At 46.4% G+C, this 12,225-nt stretch overlaps 7 non-coding genes across 7 annotated transcripts; 4 read left to right on the top strand and 3 right to left on the bottom strand.

The window, feature by feature from the left end:
• Positions 1-216: 216 nt before the first annotated feature.
• Positions 217-298, bottom strand: trnas-gcu (transfer RNA serine (anticodon GCU)). The gene has a single exon. It is a non-coding gene; the product is annotated as a tRNA-Ser (tRNA).
• Positions 299-9,136: 8,838 nt separating this feature from the next.
• Positions 9,137-9,253, top strand: LOC138235552 (U5 spliceosomal RNA). The gene has a single exon (XR_011188230.1). It is a non-coding gene; the product is annotated as a U5 spliceosomal RNA (small nuclear RNA).
• Positions 9,254-9,644: 391 nt separating this feature from the next.
• LOC138235559 (U5 spliceosomal RNA) lies at positions 9,645-9,761 on the top strand. The gene has a single exon (XR_011188237.1). It is a non-coding gene; the product is annotated as a U5 spliceosomal RNA (small nuclear RNA).
• Positions 9,762-10,152: 391 nt separating this feature from the next.
• LOC138235563 (U5 spliceosomal RNA) lies at positions 10,153-10,267 on the top strand. Its single transcript, XR_011188241.1, has one exon. It is a non-coding gene; the product is annotated as a U5 spliceosomal RNA (small nuclear RNA).
• A 393-nt stretch (positions 10,268-10,660) lies between these two features.
• On the top strand, positions 10,661-10,777 carry LOC138235561 (U5 spliceosomal RNA). Its single transcript, XR_011188239.1, has one exon. It is a non-coding gene; the product is annotated as a U5 spliceosomal RNA (small nuclear RNA).
• Positions 10,778-11,532: 755 nt separating this feature from the next.
• Positions 11,533-11,674, bottom strand: LOC138235608 (U4 spliceosomal RNA). The gene has a single exon (XR_011188285.1). It is a non-coding gene; the product is annotated as a U4 spliceosomal RNA (small nuclear RNA).
• Positions 11,675-11,903: 229 nt separating this feature from the next.
• Positions 11,904-12,017, bottom strand: LOC138235553 (U5 spliceosomal RNA). Its single transcript, XR_011188231.1, has one exon. It is a non-coding gene; the product is annotated as a U5 spliceosomal RNA (small nuclear RNA).
• Between the last annotated feature and the right edge of the window lie 208 nt (positions 12,018-12,225).

Raw genomic sequence — 12,225 nt, 5'->3', positions numbered from 1 at the left:
GCTTTCTCCGTTTGTGCTGCAAGTAAGTGAAAATGCGGTCTCAACCCAGAGCCACTTGGCAGCAGCGGCACGTAAATACTGTTACTGCCACTGCTCGATACCGACGTTAGCCTACTATACCATGTTCAGCCACCGCTAGAAAATGTACAGCTCTAGTACTGGAGCAAACAGAAGGAGGGCCAACATCTAACAGGCACACGTGTCAGACATAGAGAGCGCCGAGGATGGGATTCGAACCCATGCGTGCAGAGCACAATGGATTAGCAGTCCATCGCCTTAACCACTCGGCCACCTCGTCAATGAAACTGGGCTGTCCAGACACGGGTTGGCACGCTCCAGGTGATCTTTTTCTTTTTTTTCCCTCGTACTCGAGGGTCCTTTTCCTGTTCCACATGCGATTTCAACATTTTCCTTGGGAGATGTCAAGCCAGCAAGCCACTGCTGTGGTTCAGTGGCCAGTGTGGAGTTCAGTGGCCCTGTTGTACACAGAAAGCACATTGAGCTCCTTGGACATGAAAAGTTCCAGATAAAAGCCATTTGTCATCCTTTCTCTTGGTGTCGATGTTGCTATTGTATGTAAAGGTGGCAACTTGCTCAGCGAGCAGGCGGAGCACACACCGAATGCAGATGTGTCTGAGTGGTGTGTCCAAGTGGCTGCAAAAAAACAGTACTCCCGGGGCGCCGTGGCTTAGTTGGTTAAAGCGCCTGTCTAGTAAACAAGAAATCCTGGGTCCGAATCCCAGCGGTGCCTTTTTTTGTGCTGTGTTCTCGAACAGAACTGGTCATTATGGACAACCGCATACGCCTAGACTTAATTAAATGCAAGTATTCATTTCCTGTCTTGAACGACTTGTTTTTCTTAAAATGGATGCAACTTGCAAAACATGAAATACAAACCTCGCTAATCAGCGCTCGCGGCTGGCAAAAAAAAAGAAGTCAGCAATGTTTTTTTTCTTTAACCTTAACCCTGCTAATGGAGAAGAGTTAAACGACCGAGTCTATGCAGCTTAAACGGTGCTCACGTCGGGTTCTTAGCTGAAAGGGTGATAAATCCCGCTCACCCCAGTCCTTAATCTTTTAAAAGGATACAAAATTGAACCTAGTCGCCACATCACATACATCCTGTTCAACGATAAAAAGGTGACATCTATCCTCGATCCAGAGTAAATCCCACGTTGAGGGCATATTTTTTTCCACTTTACCATGAGTCGGGCTCGGCTGCACAGAGGCGAGAGCAGAGCAATGAGGTCACGGGGACAGGAGAGCCACACGCTGGCGGTTTAAACACGCGGAAGAAAACTGAGGGATCCACAGTATGTGGACCCTCCGTGCGCCATCAGTCCGCACTCCGGACTCTGAATCCTGCCATCCGAGTTAAGATCTCGGCGGAACCTGAGGCGCAGTTCTTTCTTAAAACGTAATCTGGTGAGCATTTCTAGAATCGTACTTGTATAGATGCAGCCTTTAATGTGTTGCTAGGTTAAAATTGATGACTTCTTGAACTTCAGTAGGCAACTGCCCTCTTGATTTTGGATTTAATTTCTTTATTACAGGGGCGCTTTTATGAAGACCGAGTCATGTTCAGGTACTTTGCTTGATGGAGGAAGCATATTTCGGACTCTGTGATCTGCTCACCTGGAAAGGTCTGCTGTACTACTACAAGAGAGAAGTAGAGTCTGGAAGAATGGACAATTTTATGATGCTTTGGAAGATAATGTTTTTTTTTTTCTTTGAAATTGAAATGAATCAGAATATCAGTGCAAAAGACAAACTCTTGGTTTGGTTTAAAGAGATATGGTTTTAAAACAGACAAAATGTAGAAAACAGGTGTTTCTCACTTTTGGAAGAGAATGGACCGGGGGTAATATTTTACAAGTTATATAATAGTAAAATATTATATAATAGGGGTAATAGTCGCGAGGGGCTTCAGCTTTTTCGTGCTTAATATGGTGCGCTGTGGCCACGGCAGATATGGGATCTATAAAAGCCGAAAATTCTCCGATCATTGCCTGACACAGCTCCTCAAAGCTATTACAGACCTCAGGTCCTTGTCTAGACATCCACTCGTGGACCGCTCGGCTGGTAGTTTTCCTTACTAACATAGCCTTTTCCTGTTCGGACGCTTCGGGCATAAACTGCAAAGTATATCTCAGCTCATCAATGTAGGTCTCCACATTATTCCCTGACACTGTCGGGTCAAACCTTTCTACATCTTTGGCTAACTGCCTCAGGGAGTGGAGGTTAATTTTTACAGTTTCTCCGTGGGCAGGGAGACGGCCGTGATCAGGAGCAGGGGGTCTATGCCTGAATTGAATCGCCCTTGCGTCTCGCGCAGGACTCGGCGATCTCCCCCATGCCGATCCGACCACAGACCCTGGCCGGGAGAAACCTCCTGGGTGAGCGCTCCGGGCTGCTAGGTGGGCTGGCATGTAAGTGGGATCTAGCCTGTTTTGCTTCCAGTACGGCAGCATCTAACTCCTTTTGCCTTTCCTGGCTGAGCTCATTTAAACTCTCAATTTCTTTTTCTTTTTCTTTCAAGCTCGCTTCTAGGTCTCTCCTAGCTACCTCAGCCGCAGTTTCTCTAGCAGACAGGTCATCTAATTTACCTAAAACTTCCCTGAGTCTGTCTTCACTTTCCTCACTTTTCACTCTCTTTTCTCTGATTATATCCAACAACTCAACTCGCTCCGCCTTATATCTTTCTAGCTTTCCCTGAAGCGTTTGAAACTTTGTCAGCTCGGACAAAGACAGTTCCAGCTGTTTAGCTAGATTTAAGGCGAAACTAGATAGGACCTGAACTGCGTTCACAGACCCTCCTGTGTTAAGCTGGTTCGCTACCTTAGCTACTAAATCTACTTGCAGCTTCTCAATATCATCAAAGTTCAACTTTTCGATACTGCTCCAGTAACCAGGATTGTCGTCGCTAGAAATAGTACTTATAAGCGACTCCACTTCAGACATTTTAGCAGCCATTGTCATTACGTCAGAGAAACTTTAAGAGTATTACTTTTTTTCCTTTTACCAAAATACAGTATGGAATCTAAACACCCGAGCAGATGGATTTCCAATCAGCACACGTTACACTAAACGCTAGAAAACAGGGGGATTTCTTTACGCAGTTATCAGCACACCCGGTATTCGCGTATAAAAGCCACGGTGCTGTGCTGAACTTGAACTCACAGCAACATCAGTTATTCTGTACGATTGAGTCTCATTTCATTCTAAACTCGCCCACCCAGGGACGCCATTAAATGTAGTGGTTTGATGGGTTTACTGAGACACTTATTAATTGTAGCAGTAATCACGAGGTTGTTCGTTGGGGCTTTTAGAAAATCAATCGCCAGAACAACTAACAACGCACACACACGGGTTCAATACACGAGATACATTTATTAATATAAATTGTGCACCAAACATATACTAGTCTGCCTGGATACGAGCGGCAGACCTTACTGTGAGGGTTATCAATATACAAGATATATAATCTCGAAGAGATGCAAACACAAAGAGATACACAACAGAGAATATATGTCAATATATATCGTTCGGTTACCAAATCGCTAATCAGTGTTATTACCCATTGTTACTCTAAACTCGGAAGTAAATACATTACTCATGAATTAAATTGATAACAACTTGTGTTGAGGTACAATTGAATTCTCGAGACGCAATGTAGAACATGGGGTTAACTTATCCACTGTGTATGGATTTGGAATTTCCCGGCACGAACACCAAACCAGCTGACAAGCTCTGTTGCAGCCTCTGTTCCAGCGGTTGTCCAATGGGCGTTGTGTCGGCGTCCTCTGGCTACCAGCCAACCAGTCAAGGTGCAGCTCGGAGTAGGACGGGCGGAGGAATCTGACTGCGGCGCGCAGGGCAGTCGTTGCTCCGAGGGGATCTACCAGCAGTCCGGCTGGCTAGTAGAAAGTCTCTATGCACAGAGTGTGACCGCGAGTCCTCACAAGTCACTCTTTTGCCTGGGAAGAAACTGGTTCGTTCCCGGTCCAGCGCTGCTTCTGAATAAGCTATTCAGGTTGTCGACGAGGGTCCAACTGTAGGCTGCCGTTGATCAAACGGAGCATTCACGTTAGTAGAATTCTGAGTACGTACGGGATGCTTGGCCTCGCGCTTAGAACAAAGTCCAAGTCCCTATGCAGACAACAGCAGTTGTCACGTGATTGTCTCTGAGGATGCGCGAAAATGGCCAAGGAGAGCCCCGATCTGAGCTTGCGCTCCCTTTTTGACCAAGACACAGATGTGTGCTGATTGGTTGAGAGTTTTGCGGGCATTGGAGACCCACGTGGTATTACCACACCCTGCCAGTCCCTGATTGGTTGGTCAAGGTGAGATATAAGTCACTTACTCTTGACACTTAAGAATGCAGTCCAGATGTCCATTCAGCACTCCCTAGACAGATAGGCGCCAATGGATGACCATTGATCATGATAGCCAGGCTTAGCTAAGTGCATCCCTGTCTGGGAGCTGTTCCCTATCAAAAGAAAACAACTTAAATCAGTCTGCATGAATACTTTCTCTGTGGCTGCACCACAGAGATGGGGGGTGAGATGGGGCTTCATTTAGGACAGCATACCAACGCTTAATTCTGTCTTATTAACAAGCATTGCCGCTACACTTGTATCCCAACTTTTGCAACTCGCAACTGAAACCCCACTGAAGCTAAGCAGGTGTGAGCCAGGTCAGTACCAGGATGAGGGTGAGCTACAGGGAAAAACAAAGCTTCCAGATGGAAGTGGTGTTAATGGGCGCTCACTCTGAGGTCTGTACGGGTCCCAATGTCCCAATATAGTGACGGAGAAGCTGTGTTGGAAAAAGGGCGCTGTCTTTTGGATGAGATGTAAAACCGAGGTCATAGTGCTCTGTGGTCATTAAAAATGACCACCAAAACCTTTGACAAAAGCTCTTGGTAATTGATGGTCTTCAATAATGCTTCTCCTTTAGGTACATTTTAAATCAGCTGAAAAATGCTGTGAAATGGGGGGGCACTTCAGGCCAGTGTAGGATTTGGGTTACAAGAACTATGAAACTGCACGAGAAAGCCCGTACACTGAATTACACGGCTTTCTATTCAAAGGACAAAAGAAATTCCCTGAGCTTGATTTTTTGCAGCACAGAGAGGACCACTGTTGTGAGGTCGGTTAGCTCAGTTGGTTAGATGGTGGTGCTAGTAACGCCAAGGTTGTGGGTTTGAGCCGCGTACGGGCCAGGTCCTTTTCTCCTCTCTTACCAAAGCTGTTAGGTTCCTTTCCGTGGTGAGATGGGTTGTCATGCAACGCTGCCACATAGCGCCGACAGACAAGAGTGTTGCGGGAGAAGAGAAATGTGTTTGAAGATTTAAGAGTGTCTTAGGTGCAGCCAAAATCAAGTGTCACAAATGCAAGTGGTTGGATTTCCATTGTTTAATATGGTAAAAATAAGCGGAAGTAATCTGCCGGTCCGGCACAGTCTGCCATGCTTTTGTCATTTACTGTAAAGTGGTATTGAACTGGGTGTCGAACTGGAGCCTCACCATTTGCATATGTGAGGCTCCAGTTATACATCGAGTGTCACATTAAATGACAAAAATGAAGAGAGTTAAAGCAGCTGGAGAGGTTTTCTTACAACTTTTGAGCTGACACAGTTTTGGAAAATGTTTCCTTCACGCTGCACTGTACAACATAGGCAGCCAAGAGTCTCCAAAACAAAACAGAATTGACAGATAGGAGAAAATTCCCACTCGTCCTGAAGTTCCCAAAATCAAGCACTGAGCGTAAACAAAGTGTCTAAGTAGCGTGGGAATGCTAACCCTAACCCTAGCGTAAAAAGATGAGTCAAAGTAACGTCTAATCGGATTAGTTTCCTTAGAGCTGGTTCAGAGTTTGCTGAAGAGTTTACCCAGTGGGCACTGATTCGTCGAATATACGTATATTCACGGCGAAAATACGGCTATACGTATATATACGTCGCCTCGACGTATAATCAAAGTCGAATTGCAACCGTAAAATCGACGACATTAATAAACGCATATATAACGTCGAAAACACATCTAACACAGTGCCTGAGGCTTTTTACTGTATGTATCGTGTGTGCCGCAACTAGGAGTATACGGCACTCTGCACAGTGTACGAAGTAAATTATTTTCGCAGTAATTAATTTACACGTGTATAATAAATATAGTAAATATAATAAATTAATTACTGCGAAAATTACTTCGTACACTGTGCAGAGTGCCGTATACTCCTAGGTAAGTTAGGTACATCTTTTTGCCCAAAACTGAAGGGGCGACATTCCTCCCTCCCCCCGTGATGCCAGGCCTGTCCCCATCCTATTCCATAATGTCATTATACTGTATATAATACCATACAACAGTGACTGATCCTTACTAACTGCATGCGTTAAAATTGCAAATCAGCTCATAGCAGGGGGCACATAGCCACGATGTATTATCAATGTTAAATTTCAACCATAATATCGACAACATTAATAAACGCATACGTTGAGAAAATATCGAACCCAGCATATTTTCCGGTTATATACCACAATGCATTGCTAGTATTCGTTGGTCACCATTTTGGACACGTTTTTCAAACGTAGAAGTATATCCGCAAATATCTCAGCAATCCTCTTTTGACGAGTAAGTATGAACAATAATAATACTATCTGAATACATACAGATCTTTCTTAATATTATTTTGATTAAAATAGTAAGTGAATAAGCAAAAAATGGCACATAAAAATAGTGGAGCTTTTTAAACATCTGTACTTACTGCGCCCCATAAGAAATCGTTTGTCCCCGTTCAAAAGAGGTTGTGCGATGTCCTGCAGCGTTCGCAAAGCAAACCTTTGACAGTTTGAAAAGAGGAATTTATTCTGCTTCCTGTGCGTGCAGTAGTTACAAAGTTGAACGTCTTTACACGATCTGCTGCAGTTTTCAGTGGGCGGGCGTTGTCAAATGGCTTGGAAAAACGCACTGTGTTTCGGCTCGGCAAACATCGTGAGCAGTGTCCTGCATGTTTTCTGTGTATAGCTGTCTTTTAACGCATACAGAATTCATTCGAAATGGGGAATGGTGTGAATGGGGAAGATGACACTAAATCGTTTTGCCGTTTCTCTATTCTTATTCTATGTTGTACTTTCAAACTTTGGGTACTCTTTAATTAGGACAGACTTTATTGCTCAACTTCTATGATGCAAGCCAAATTTTATACATTTATTTCAGCTTTGAGCTTAGTAAACCGTTCATTTTTTAGATTATACTAAAGAAGATATTAATCATCATTAATTTGGGAAGTAATATTATATAATTTTCTCCTAGCTGCGGTGCTGAAGTCCCGCCCTAAATCAGCAGAAAAAGAAATAAAGGAGCACGCAATGTGTTACTTGAAGAATGCATATGCAAGGCAGGGGGCCAGGAGATCTGGACACTGAAAATACTAGGTTTTTGGTTCTAACTGTTAGGACAATTACACAGGGTTTGCAAATAGTGGACAAAAATCGTCTTAACTTCCATTGTAATATTTTTTTTCTTGGAAATATAGAAGTTGTACATTTTAAAATGTATATTTGAATCAAAATGTGGATTTGAGTTAGTGTGTTAATGTAATTAGTTTGTGTTTGCCGTTACTATACTGTATATTGCCATATTACCAGAATTTGTAGCTGAAGTTTAAGACTAGTTGTGTTTTTTATGATTATTGCCCATATGTTGATTGTTGATTGATTGTATACAATGTATAATTTGAAATACATATTTTTCAGGTGTGAATGTGTATTTTCAGAATAAATTTCTAAACCAAATCATTGGGTTGATTTACTAGTTTCTACACCTGTAAAACCTAACTTTGATGTATAATAGACCTCTACCCATATACGTATAATAGACCTCTAAAGTTATCCGTATAATAGACCTCTAACCATATACATATAATAGACCTCTAAAGTTATCCGTATAATAGACCTCTACCCATATACGTATAATAGACCTCTAAAGTTATCCGTATAATAGACCTCCAACCATATACGTAGAATAGTCCTCTAAAGTTATCCGGAACTCCTACCATATATGTATAATAGTCCTCTAAATTTATCCGTATAATAGAACTCCAACCATTTACGTATAATGAACATCTAATCATAGACGTATAATTGACGTATAACAATAGACGTATATTAGAATTTCATTCTAGACGAATTGCAGACCACATTCAGACGTCTAAGGTATGCGTTTAATAGACGTATATTATACGTCTTTTGCCCACTGGGTTACGTCTCAACAGAAACGCTCTTTAGCTCTTTCAGTGTTATGCAGAGAACAGCGTCTGTCGAGGTCACTTTTGAGTCAGCGCGAAACGCCGTGTGCTGTCAGTTTGATTTCATATTGCTCGTAGCGGCGCCCGGCTTTTGTCTGTCAAACGTTAGGTTGCGCTTCTTCATGCTGCATCGTCGACATGAGTGGAGCTTTTTAAACGTCTGTACTTACTGCGCCCCATAAGAAATCGTTTGTCCCCGTTCAAAAGAGATTTTGCGATGTCCTGCAGCGTTCGCAAAGCAAACCTTTGACAGTTTGAAAAGAGGAATTTATTCTGCTTCCTGTGCGTGCAGTAGTTACAAAGTTGAACGTCTTTACACGATCTGCTGCAGTTTTCAGTGGGCGGGCTTTGTCAGATGGCTTGGAAAAACGCACTGTGTTTCGGCTCGGGAAACATCATGAGCAGTGTCCTGCATGTTTTCTGTGTATAGCTGTCTTTTGACGCATACAGAATTCATTCGAAATCATTGATTTCTCCAATTATCAAGGGTCCCTTAAAGGATGAGTCAAAGTAACGTCTAATCGGATTAGTTTCCTTAGAGCTGGTTCAGAGTTTGCTCAAGAGTTTACCTTTCACAGATGTGCAAAGAAGAATGTTGGAGGTGCACGCTTCAAGGTGCCTTACAGTGCGTTGTTTCCGACACAGTGTGGCCGGGTGTTTTCCGAGTTATCGCACGGATTGGGCACGCCCACAAGCCGAGAGCCGCAGGCGATGAGCCCGGGGCTGAACGGGCCCCACTGGCTAGTTTGTAAGGCCAGGTGCATTGCCAACCACGACCGGCAGCGCAGAGGCTTTGAAGGCGGTCTGGGCTCCTGCAGCTGTGCAGCCACGCACTCTGGTTTCTCTTCATCTCGTACAAATCTTTCACCTTTTACTAAAGATTTCCGTGGAGAGGAGCATGAATGAGTTCCATGCAATTTTTGTGCTTCCCTGCCTTCGGGTGGGGCGCACCCTGGCTGGTCAAAGAGAGAAAACAAAAACGCTTGCAATCGGTCTTGTTATGGCGATTGTGGCAGTCTGCTCCGCGAGTCCTCGGTCTCCGGCCGTCTGATTGGCGCTCTTTTCTTTGGGGGGTGGGAAGTGTCCGGCCGCAGGGGATCTTGGGACCTCGCTTTGCATAGCGGCTTCCCAGAGTGCGTCGTTTCCGGCACAGTGTGGCCGGGTGTTTTCCGAGTTATCGCACGGATTGGGCACGCTCGCAAGCCGTGAGCCGCAGGCGATGAGCCCGGAGCTGAACGGGCCCCACTGGCTCGTTTGTAAGGCCAGGTGCATTGCAAACCACGACCGGCAGCGCAGAGGCTTTGAAGGCGGACTGGGCTCCTGCAGCTGTGCAGCCACGCACTCTGGTTTCTCTTCATTTCGTACAAATCTTTCGCCTTTTACTAAAGATTCCCGCGGAGAGAAGCATGAATGAGTTCCATGCAATATTTGTGCTTCTCTGCTTTCGGGTGGGGCACAGCTGGGCTGGTCAAAGAGAGAAAACAAAAACGCTCGCAATCGCTCTTGTAATGGTGATTGTGGCCGTCTGCTCCGCGAGTCCTCGGTCTCCGGCCGTCTGATTGGCGCTCTTTTCTTTGGGGGGCGGGAAGTGTCCGGTCGCAGGGGATCTTGGGACCTCGCTTTGCATAGCGGCTTCCCAGAGTGCGTCGTTTCCGGCACAGTGTGGCCGGGTGTTTTCCGAGTTATCGCACGGATTGGGCACGCTCGCAAGCCGTGAGCCGCAGGCGATGAGCCCGGAGCTGAACGGGCCCCACTGGCTCGTTTGTAAGGCCAGGTGTATTGCCAACCACGACCGGCAGGGCAGAGGCCTTGAAGGCGGCCTGGGCTCCTGCAGCTGTGCAGCCACGCACTTTGGTTTCTCTTCATCTCGTACAAATCTTTCGCCTTTTACTAAAAATTTCCATGGAGAGGAGCACAAACGAGTTCCCTGCAGTTTTTGTGCTTCCCTGCTTTCGGGTGGCGGGCAGCTGGGCTGGTCAAAGAGAGAAAACAAGCACGTTCGCAATCGCTCTTGTAATGGTGATTGTGGCCGTCCGCTCCGCGAGTCCTCGGTCTCCGGCCGTCTGATTGGCGCTCTTTTCTTTGGGGGGCGGGAAGTGTCCGGCCGCAGGGGATCTTGGGACCTCGCTTTTCATAGCGGCTTCCCAGAGTGCGTCGTTTCCGGCACAGTGTGGCTGGGTGTTTTCCGACTTATCGCACGGATTGGGCACGGCCGCAAGCTGAGAGCCGCAGGCGATGAGCCCGGAGCTGAACGGGCCCCACTGGCTAGTTTGTAAGGCCAGGTGCATTGCCAACCATGACCGGCAGCGCAGAGGCTTTGAAGGCGGCCTGGGCTCCTGCAGCTGTGCAGCCACGCACTCTGGTTTCTCTTCGTCTCATACGAATCTTTCGCCTTTTACTAAAGATTTCCGTGGAGAGGCGCATGAATGAGTTCCATGCAATTTTTGTGCTTCTCTGCCTTCGGGTGGGGCGCAGCTGGGTTGGTCAAAGAGAGAAAACAAGCACGTTCGCAATCGCTCTTGTAATGGTGATTGTGGCCGTCTGCTCCGCGAGTCCTCGGTCTCCGGCCGTCTGATTGGCGCTCTTTTCTTTGGGGGGCGGGAAGTGTCCGGCCGCAGGGATCTTGGGACCTTGCCTGCATAGCGGCTTCCCAGAGTGCGTCGTTTCCGCCACAGTGTGGCCGGGTGTTTTCCGAGTTATCGCACGGATTGGGCACGCTCGCAAACCGTGAGCCGCAGGCGATGAGCCCCGAGCTGAACGGGCCCCACTGGCTCGTTTGTAAAATCTGCGGCAGATCGTGTAAAGACGTTCAACTTTGTAACTACTGCACGCACAGGAAGCAGAATAAATTCCTCTTTCAAACTGTCAAAGGTTTGCTTTGCGAACGCTGCAGGACATCGCACAATCTGTTTTGAACGGGGACAAACGATTTCTTATGAGGCGCAGTAAGTACAGACGTTTAAAAAGCTCCACTCATGCCGACGATGCAGCATGAAGAAGGGCAACCTAACGTTTGACAGACAAAAGCCGGGCGCCGCTACGAGCAATATGAAATCAAACTGACAGCACACGGCGTTTCGCGCTGACTCAAAAGTGATCTCGACAGACGCTGTTCTCTGCATAACGCTGAAAGAGCTAAAGAGTGTTTCTGTTGAGACGTAACAAGCTTGTTTCTTTCTACCATGATGTTACCATGACAAAATCTGTCTTTAAACACCTTGCTCAGTCTCTGACGAGACTGTCAAGAATTGCTTTCGCCGATTGTATTGCAAACCGGCGGAAGCGGGGTATTGGGAAAAGTTTTCAACTAGCAATAATCGCGCATCGGCTAAACCTCACAGGCTACGATACTGCCACTGCGCAAAGCTGACGGTTGCCAGGCAACCGCGGGGATCCTATGGAAATCGTTATCGTCTCATGGCATGTCGTTGCTGTAATGCTTCATATTTGCGGCCGGACACTTCCCGCCCCCCAAAGAAAAGAGCGCCAATCAGACAGGCGGAGACCGAGGACTCGCAGAGCAGACGGCCACAGTCGCCGTAATAAGAGCGATTGTGAGCGGTTTTGTTTTCTCTCTTTGACCAGCCCAGCTGCGCCTCACCCGAAGGCAGGGAAGCACAAAAATTGTGTGGAACTCATTCATGCTCCTCTCCATGGAAATCTTTAGTAAAAGGCAAAAGATTTGTACGAGATGAAGAGAAACCAGAGTGCGTGGCTGGACAGCTGCAGGAGCCCAGGCCGCCTTCAAGGCCTCTGCCCTGCCGGTCGTGGTTGGCAATGCACCTGGCCTTACAAACGAGCCAGTGGGGCCCGTTCAGCTCCGGGCTCATCGCCTGCGGCTCTCGGCTTACCTGGCAGGGGAGATACCTTGATCAGCCTGTAGTTGGAGTAGTTGGATTGTTTTCTTGTTTTGTGGAAG

This window comes from Lepisosteus oculatus, unplaced genomic scaffold (genome assembly GCF_040954835.1).
Source record: "Lepisosteus oculatus isolate fLepOcu1 unplaced genomic scaffold, fLepOcu1.hap2 HAP2_SCAFFOLD_82, whole genome shotgun sequence".
In the NCBI taxonomy this organism is placed as follows: domain Eukaryota; kingdom Metazoa; phylum Chordata; class Actinopteri; order Semionotiformes; family Lepisosteidae; genus Lepisosteus; species Lepisosteus oculatus.
This window is presented reverse-complemented; position numbering and strand designations above follow the sequence as displayed.